A 9,229-nucleotide genomic window follows, 5' to 3' on the forward strand; every position below is an offset into this window, starting at 1 on the left:
TATTGTTGACATGGGCTCCCTCAAACTTCATTGGAAAGGATTTAGAAAAACCTTATGCCCCATTTTTTCTTGTGGAAAATATTCTAGAGGAAGGTGGAGAAATGGAAAAATATATGGTAATTTTTTTAAAGAGAGGTGTGATATGTCTCAGGCGACCTTTGTGTCAGTTTTCACCAAGAGAGGCGACCTTTGTGTCAGTTCTCAACCCCACTTCCATTTCAACGATTTTAGAAACTAGGTCTTGAACTCAACTCCTTTGCTATACTTCACTGTGTTATACTCTATATTTCTCCACGTGTCAGACTATAGGGTAGGTTCCGAAATTAATCTGAGTTATGGAAATGTAGAAAAACCTATTATAAAAGTTTTGTAGCATTTGGAGCACTCCGGCTCCTTGGAGAAAATATTTATTTCAACTAAAATTAAAAGAAGAAAATTAAGAGTCCCTTGTCCTTCCTAGTCATCAAACCAACCAATCAAAGTCAGTAGGAATATTAACAAGAAGTCTCTAAATTTTCATATTTTCCACTATATACTATCATAATCACGTGTTTATATCATTTTCTCAAATTACAATGGAATCAAGTATTTTATCAAACACATTATCTAAATGAACAAGATGGTCACAAATATACATTTTCAGCAACTCTGTTTCTCGTAGGGAGTGAGAGTTACTTCAACGTGTTAGACCAGACAAACAATCTAACAAACTAATTCTCATTGTCGAGTTCTCACGACATTGAACCTTCCAAGGAAAAATATGATCTATATTCTATACTAATTATAAATCTCTTCAATCTTTCCAGTTTTTTTTAAATAAATTTTTCAACAACACTAAACTTTTCAGTTTACACCATCATCTCAAAACTACAAAAATAATTTGATAAAAGTAATCCCATAATATTAGATTCACCTAGTAATTTCTTAAATGAAACATCTACATATAAGATATAATCATACCATATTGCTGATACAAAACGCAATGCACAAACAATGTGAAATGTGAATAGTCACTTAGTGCATGAATATTGTGTGATAGGTGGAAGAATTTAACATTTCATATATTAGAACTCCACTAATATTTAGTTGAATAAACAATGCTGGGTTAATGAACTAGAAATGAGGGACCAAACTTCAAGTTGAATAAGTGGAATTTCATTTTATATAAATTATATACATAAATACCAGAAGATGAAGGTAAAATAACACATGTTCTCTCAAAAGCAAAATATGGCAAATCAGTTGTAACAAACATACCTTCGAGAACATGGTGCAAAGATACTTCAGAGACAATAAGTGACATAGAATTGCTGAAAATTTTCAACAACTAATCACCTCAAATTGGGTTGCATCAACTTGAAATAGAATTCAAAAAACACTGAAAATAATCCAACTGCTTTTCATCATCCTAAAAAGTCTATGGCACTTGTTCCATCTGTGGGTGAATTTTCTCCCCTGCAACAAACTCATGAACAATGCCACTAATCTCATTTGAGCTGCAACCTGGCCGGTGTCCTATCTATTCCTCTACTTTTCAACATCTTCCTCATCCTTGTTGCCTTGTCATGTTTGCTGGCCTGCACTAAAATATATATTTGAGAGCAGAACATAGACACCACTATGGCGTTCTAACAGCAAAAGTCACTCAGCCAGTGGAATTTGTCCATGACTACAGCAAGCACTTAACAATGCTCTGCAACTTATTGCCTCTTCAGAGGTGTTGCTCAAATTGGGTGTTCTCAGGGTGATTTCATTTGCATCTTCAAGAAGCCCAGGTCGGCCAAGAAAATCAACTATACACCCGTAATGCTCACTCTTTGGTTCCATATTGTGTTCATGGCACATATATTCAATACCCTTAGACCTTCATATGACATGCCTGAAAAACTACAAGCTGTGAAAATGGCAATGAATGTAATGTCATCAGGTTGGACTCCACACTTCTCCATCTCAAAAAGTAACTTGAGAGCGCGTTCTCAATCTCCATGAATTGCCAATCATGGCATTCCAACAAATTGTATCTCTTTGAGGCATTTTGTAAAACACTTTCTCAGCTAAATCCAAATACCCACACTTAGCATACATGTCTATGAGAGCAGTGCACAAACGCACACTCCAATGTCTATCCATGATTCCATATTGATCCAAATATCTGTGAATCCAAATCCCAAAATCCAAAGCACCAAAATGAGCACAAGCACCAAGCATCATTCTTGTAATCCTTCCTTGAAACAATTATTCTGCACATACCCAGAAATCATAGAACCCCATATTCCTCTGTCCTTCACTGGTGCTTCATCAAACGTCAATCTTGCTGAGGTCAGCATCCCCTTGTTTTAATATCTGGGATTTAAATTTGTAGCTTTTTTTTTTTAATTATTATTTATTATATATTTTCCTATTGACCGAAAAAAAAAAAAAAAAAAAAAAAAAAAAAAAAAAAAAAAAAAAAGAACAAGCCCAGTCTCAGTGGGCAAAACAACATGGGACCAAAAAGAACAAAAAAAGAAGCCCATTTTACAATGGTTAAAAGCACATGAATAGGCCCACTCTACTAAATCCATGGAAAAACGGATTCAAGCACATTTTCAGATATTAACTAATCCTATTCCACAGAAAAAAATGCGGGATCATCGACAATTCAGAAATTGCCCCGCTATGGTGGTGGACTGGTGGCGGTGGTTGGTGTGGCAGTGGTGGGAGTTGATATGGTGGTTGCAAGTCGTGTGTGGTGAAAGGAAAGAGAGGATTCCCTGTTTGGTTAGTAGAAGGTGAACGCGTGGAATGTTCCTGTCACACCCCAAAATATTAAATACAAGAACACTTGTCTTGTATTAAAATTGGGCATGACTTTGCATTCAAGGGGGGATCCAAGGGTGGGCGAAGCTGAGCTTCAGCCCACCCCAAAAAAAAAAAAAATTTTTTTACCATACTACTTTAAACCCAGCCCAAAAAAATATTAAAAAAATAAAATAGTAATGGTAGCCCAGTCCAAAGTTAGCCAGTTCAAAATTAGCCTACCCTATTCATAAAGGCTGAATCCGCCCTTGTTTGCATTACATACCCACAACCATCCAAAATAAATAAATAAATAAATAGACGTGAATCTCCATCTAAATTATTAAACCACAACAACCATGATAATAATCAACATCATCTAAAATAAACCGATGAGCTTTGGTCCAACCAAATACAATTTCACAATATAACATTATATTCACTACAATGATTATAATAAAGAAAAATTGAGCGAAAATAAATAAATGCGTAACAAGCTAAAATCCATCCTCATCATATGTCTCCATCACGTTCCTACTCAACGAGTACCTAAAATGTGATATTGGGATGAGCTCTTAAGCTTAGCAAGAAATACTAAACGTAATTATCGTTCAACAAGTTAAGCTTACCTTATACTCCCATAAATAAAGTCAACTCAAATAAATACATTAATAAAAAATGCTTATCTCAAGTTAATTTATATAGCACATTATTATAATTTAACATTTACTAAACTCACATGAGCCCCGAGCTCCCCTCCAAAAAGTGGTGTGAATCGTATAGTCGCGGACTATCGAAAACACACATGTGGCTGGGTTGTACGTCTACTCCCCAAATGGTTCCGGACCACGTCCACACAATAAGGGCACATTTGGCCCATAGCCATAATAAAATGGGTAGTGCACCCCCAAATAGACAGGTCTCGGACCATATTCATAAGTCATAATAGGGTCAGTTTTGAATAACCCTCCGATAAAACAAATGCAGAGTACATGACAATTAAAGTATTACCCAGAAGAAGATAAAACAAAAATTCGAGTTTCAAACTGTGCCTATGATTTAATTCACATAGATGACAATTCTGCATTGTTGCACAAGCCCTCAATACACACATTTGGGCATAACTTCTATGTTTTTTTATTAGTTCCCCCTTGAGAAGGAAAGATTTGATCATTGTCTTACATATGCAAATGGTGGGTTGTTCGATTTGTACAAGGATTTTCCATCCGTAAGATAGGCTAACATGATGCGGGTATGAGCAAAAGGCCAATAACCTTGCTAAAGGCAAAGCTATTGGTTCCAAGCCCACATTGCATGAGATTGTTTTTTTTTCCAACAATAAGAGGCATCTATTGGTTATTTGTTATTGGTTATTGTTGACATGGGCTCCCTCCAACTTCATTGGAAATGATTTAAGAAACACACCCTAGACCATCTCCAATGCAAAATGTTATTTTTGCATGCCAAATCTATATTTTGAGAAGAACTACAATGTCAAAATATTATATTTTAGCAATTCTGCTCCAATGGTGTATTTCATCCAAAATGCTATATTTTGATACAACAACCATTATTTTTCAACTACCATTCCCAACTACAATTTTCAACAACCATTTTTTTTTTTTTTTTTTTTTGAGTGTATGTATTTTATTTAGCATATTTGCCTTATTAAAAATAAATAAAAACACTGGCATCTATATATATATATATATATATATATATATATATATATATATAAGCATAACTGACACATATATATACACACAAGCATAACACCAAATTGGCAGCCCATATGAGAGAGAAGAGAGAAGGAAGAGAGCAATAGCAAATTTGGCAATAGCTATATGTTGTGTTATATTTGGCACAATATTTGGCAAAGTTATATTTTGGCAACCCATTTGGCTTGTCATTGGAGAGCTCATTTTAAACCCACATGTTATATTTTGGAAATATCAGCACAAATAGCAGTCCATTGGAGTTGCTCTTATGTCCCATTTTTTCTTGCGAGAAATATTCTAGAGGAAGGTGGAGAAATGGGAAAATATATAGTAAATGTTTTTGAGAGGGGTGTGAGACATCTCAGTCGACCTTTGAGTCAGTTTTCTCCAAAAGCATTGTAACCTAATGGTATGTTTCATACCTCTCAGTTTCCATCAACCCGACTTCCATTTCAATGATTTCAAAGACTAGGTCTTGAACTCAACTCCTTTGCTATACTTGACTATGTCAGACTATAGAATAGGTTCGTAGGGTGTGGGAGTTACTTCAACAAGTCAGACTAGATGAGAGTTTCTATAGAAGAATCTAATAATATAATTTTCATTATCGAGGCCTCACAACTACTCTTACTTAGGTGAACCTTCTAAGGAAAAATATGAATTATATTCTATATTCGGTGAGAGTATGACGTTCTCGGATTCAGTGAAAGCAATGAATTTCCTAACCTCACATCAAACAGCATTGTACCATAAGGATTGGTAGAGTATATAAAATGTATTAAAATATATAAGTTACATAGTGCGGATTGTTCCTACCTGGTTGAACCTTCTTCATGGGACAAAAGACAACTTACATCTAGAGGTGACTCATTAATTGGTTTATCTACCCCTCAACATGCACGGGACTACGCTTCTAAGGGTTAAATGCATAAAACACCCCTTAACTATGCTTACAGTGCATATCACACCCCTCCCGTGCAAAAAACACTCCTCAAGTTTCAATTTGGTGCAATCAAGTCCCTCTGGCACATTTAAAACCAAATTAGACTAAAGTACCCTTAGTCAACAATTTTATAAAATATATAAAAATACAAAATTTTGTAAAAAGACTAAAATGGACAATAAACAGTTACGTATTTGTTTTGCACACCCATTCTGCAATTCGGTCTGGGTGAGGCATCCAGACGACGGTGAGGACGGCGGCGATGAGATGGCAGAGGAAGGAGTGGCGACCATGGGTATGAAATTGGATTGACTCAATTGCTTGAACTGAGCTTTGTTGAGAGCAAAGCATAGGAGAAAAATTAACAATATACATTAACACTAAAAAAATTCGAGGGTGTTGGTGACGATTTGGGGAATTAAAGATGTCGCGACCCATGGAGAGAAGGAGATCAGCGGAGGAAGGGGTTTCGACAGTGGAGGAATCGGCTGTCACCGTCTCTTCCCAACCACATCCGCCTCCTCTCCCCAACCACATCCGCCAGAGGCAAAGAAAAATAATAGATAAAGGCACCAACTAACCCAATTGCAATAAAAACATAGTCCAATCCATTTGCAAATCTGAAACTAAAAATCTCACCAAACCCAAATGAAAGTGGTGAGCTTCAATATATATAAACTGTGGGAGAGACCCAATCGGCGAAGCAACTTCGGCGACCATGAACACCAGCAAGACTCAAAAGCTTGTTAGATTTTAAGTTATCTGTAAGAGCTGTGAGTTGCCGATGCGAGCACCAAACACCGAACTTCAATGCCTTCGAATCTACAGCTGTGTAGTCGCCATCGAATCTGCGTCATCGCCGTCGGCCGTTGAATCTGCTCTCTAGGGCTTTGTGTCATTGCCGACATCTTCTTTGGCTTACCATCATATCTTTTACGCGATCTTGAATGTTGAACATGTGAGATTTATTTTATAATTGGCTAATTTTGTTGTCAAAACAAGTCCGATCGAGTTGTAATTTTTCAGTTCTCAATTTTAACGATTGAAGATTGGATGCGGATTTGAAAATTTTCAAGTGTTCATAGGTTCCTACACTCCGAGATGATAAGAACAATGCTTTAGGAAGGTATGTGAGTGAGTGACAACACTTAGGGAGTTTAGAAGGTTGAAGGAAATAGAGATTTCACTTTTGTCCATTGGGAACCGGTAGGCGAATCCTTGAACTGGTAGCAAACTTTGGTTCACAACAGGTTTTGTTCATTGCCAATGTGGAACCGGTACCACAGTTGGGAACCAGTACCAAAATGGCCGTTGGAAACCATTTTGACCTTTGTGAACCGATACCAAGATCTAGGAACCGGTTCCAGGAGTCCTCTTTGTTAGGCTTCTAGGTTGAAGGATAGCTTTAGAAAAAATCAATTCTATACTTTGAGAAAGCCTTTTAGAGAGAGAAAAATTCAAAAAATCAAATATGATTATTCTAAATTTATTTTTGAGAGCACAAACATATATTCATGAGTGATTTAGTTATGTTGTTCTCTATCTCATCGGAATTGGAGCTATATTGAAGATTCAGATATTCCGTATAAAGAGCAGGGTCTAATTCTTCTACATCGAGTTTAGATCTTGAAGAACAGAAGTAAAAGCGATTACACTTTGAAAGGGTTGGAGCATCCGAAGAGTGTTATCTGATCTACCTACTAATCTTCTACAAATATCAAGCATAAGTCTGAGGTCAAGTTGCTGTTTGTAACACCCCTAGTTTTCAAAAGGATAGAATTGGGAATTTAATTTTGTTTTTCATTAAATAATAAATTTAATTATGTGACTTAGTTGTTTTGTTTTCTTAACTGATTGATTGTAGTTATTTAAATTAATATTGTCTAATTGTGTTTTTAGTTAATTATTTATTTGACTTGAAATTGTCAACGTGTTGTAAGTGACTTATGTAGTTATAATTATTTATTTGTTTTTTTATTTGGATGATTTAATTGTGATGTAATTTAGTTAATTAAAAGTAAGGTAAAAGATAGTAGTGTATATAGTGTATGTTTAGGGTTTTGAAGATTAGTTAGCCGACTTTTAATGAGTCGTGGAATTTGGATTAGGGTTTAGCAGGAACCTAGATATATATAAGACAGTATGGTCTACTAGGTTGAAAACCCTATTCACGACATAGTATCTTGAGAGGAAAAACAGAGAAAAGCTGCAGAGGGAATCAGAGAGGGTCGTAAGAGATCACCTGTAAGGCTAAAGGAGAAAGAAGGGGTTGCTTTGGGATGGAATTAAGAAGTAACAGAGGGATGAAACAGTGATCAGAGGAAGGAACAATCTTGGAGAATTCTGAAACTTAAGACGGCGTTGAAATGTTTCAAACCGAAACTTAAAGGCAAGTTTCATTCTATCTCCTTCCTATAAACTTGTGTTCTATGCATTCTTTATAGTCTCCAGGAATTAATTCAACTTTTAAAACTGATGGTTGATACATGTTTTATATCGGACTGTAACTTGTTTACGTTTAAATAACTGAAATTGGTTTCTTGCATAGATTGTGTTGTTTTAACTTAAACTTCTGTCAATCAATTCATAATTGAAATTCGGGAGTTTCTAGGACTGTTGGGACTTATATTAAACCTTAAGAACTTTAAGAAAAGTTGGAACAGAGGATTGAACTATGCCGGAATCAAAGAGGACACATAGAGGAAACATAAATGTTTCGATCATGATTTAACTTTTTGTCAATTAATTCACACTGGAATATAAAGGGTTTCTAGGACTTTTAGAACTTAAGTAGAACCCTAAGAATGCTACAAAGGTTTAGGATAGGGCACTAGACTTCGCCGGAAGCGCAGAAGGCAACCCGACGAAGCAAAGAGGAAGCAACGGAGCAGAGACGGCTCTCAAGGGGAGAAAGCCGATTCCCTAAGTGAGGGAGCCGGCTCCCAAGAAGGTAGAGCCAGTTGTCCATGAGGGAGAGTAGGTTTTGGAAGATGAAGAGCCGGCTCCCATGGGGGGGAGCCGGCTCCCTTGAACAGAAACCCCTACGGGGTGTTTTCTGTAATTTTTTAGGAGTTTTGGGGTTAAACACAAATACTGCAAAATTAAAGGGAGTTTCAAATATGTAAAAATTAACCTGTTAAGACCCTTAAACAGTTAGTTTATGCTAGGGTGCTAATCCTAAGGGGCATTAGGAAACGGAAACGTGGAATAGGCATGCTGTCAAGGAATGAGGAATGTTTAAGTTACTAAACTTGTTTTAACAACTTAAACTGACTGGTATTGAATTACTTTTGGGATGTTATATAAATTATTTATATAATTTAATGAGGGGCAGATAGATTGGTTTAGGATATAGTTATAGACATCATGTGCATTAGATATTAAGTTACATATTGTCAGGAGTTGAGGAAGTTTTACTCGCTGGTTGTGTTTTAACCAATTTAAATGGATTTGTATGAAACTACCATTGGGAATTCATATAGTGTACTCTGTCTAGACTTCTGAGTGTCATTATATCAGGCACAGGATTTACAATTGGGAATTATAGGGACGTTATGAGATTTAAAGATTAATTTGTATGCCTTTAAGGATTGAGAAGGTTTTAAATGCTAGTCTTCGTTTTAGCAATGTAAATGAACTAGTATGAGAGGATGGTTTGGGATATCTAGTATAATGCATTCAGTTTAAAATTCTGATTAATCATTATACCATGATATGGATGTTGATTGATGAACTGTTTAATTTCTGTTTTATCAATTGTGTGGATGTGGATAATATAAATTGTTTATCA

At 35.9% G+C, this 9,229-nt stretch overlaps 1 pseudogene; it reads right to left on the reverse strand.

Annotated features, from left to right (window-relative positions):
• Positions 1-1,222: 1,222 nt before the first annotated feature.
• LOC132286835 (pentatricopeptide repeat-containing protein At1g08070, chloroplastic-like) lies at positions 1,223-2,708 on the reverse strand (annotated as a pseudogene).
• Between the last annotated feature and the right edge of the window lie 6,521 nt (positions 2,709-9,229).

This window comes from Cornus florida, unplaced genomic scaffold, assembly GCF_030987335.1.
Source record: "Cornus florida cultivar Cherokee Brave unplaced genomic scaffold, ASM3098733v1 CherokeeBrave_3.0.0_Hap2_Chr02, whole genome shotgun sequence".
NCBI lineage: Eukaryota > Viridiplantae > Streptophyta > Magnoliopsida > Cornales > Cornaceae > Cornus > Cornus florida.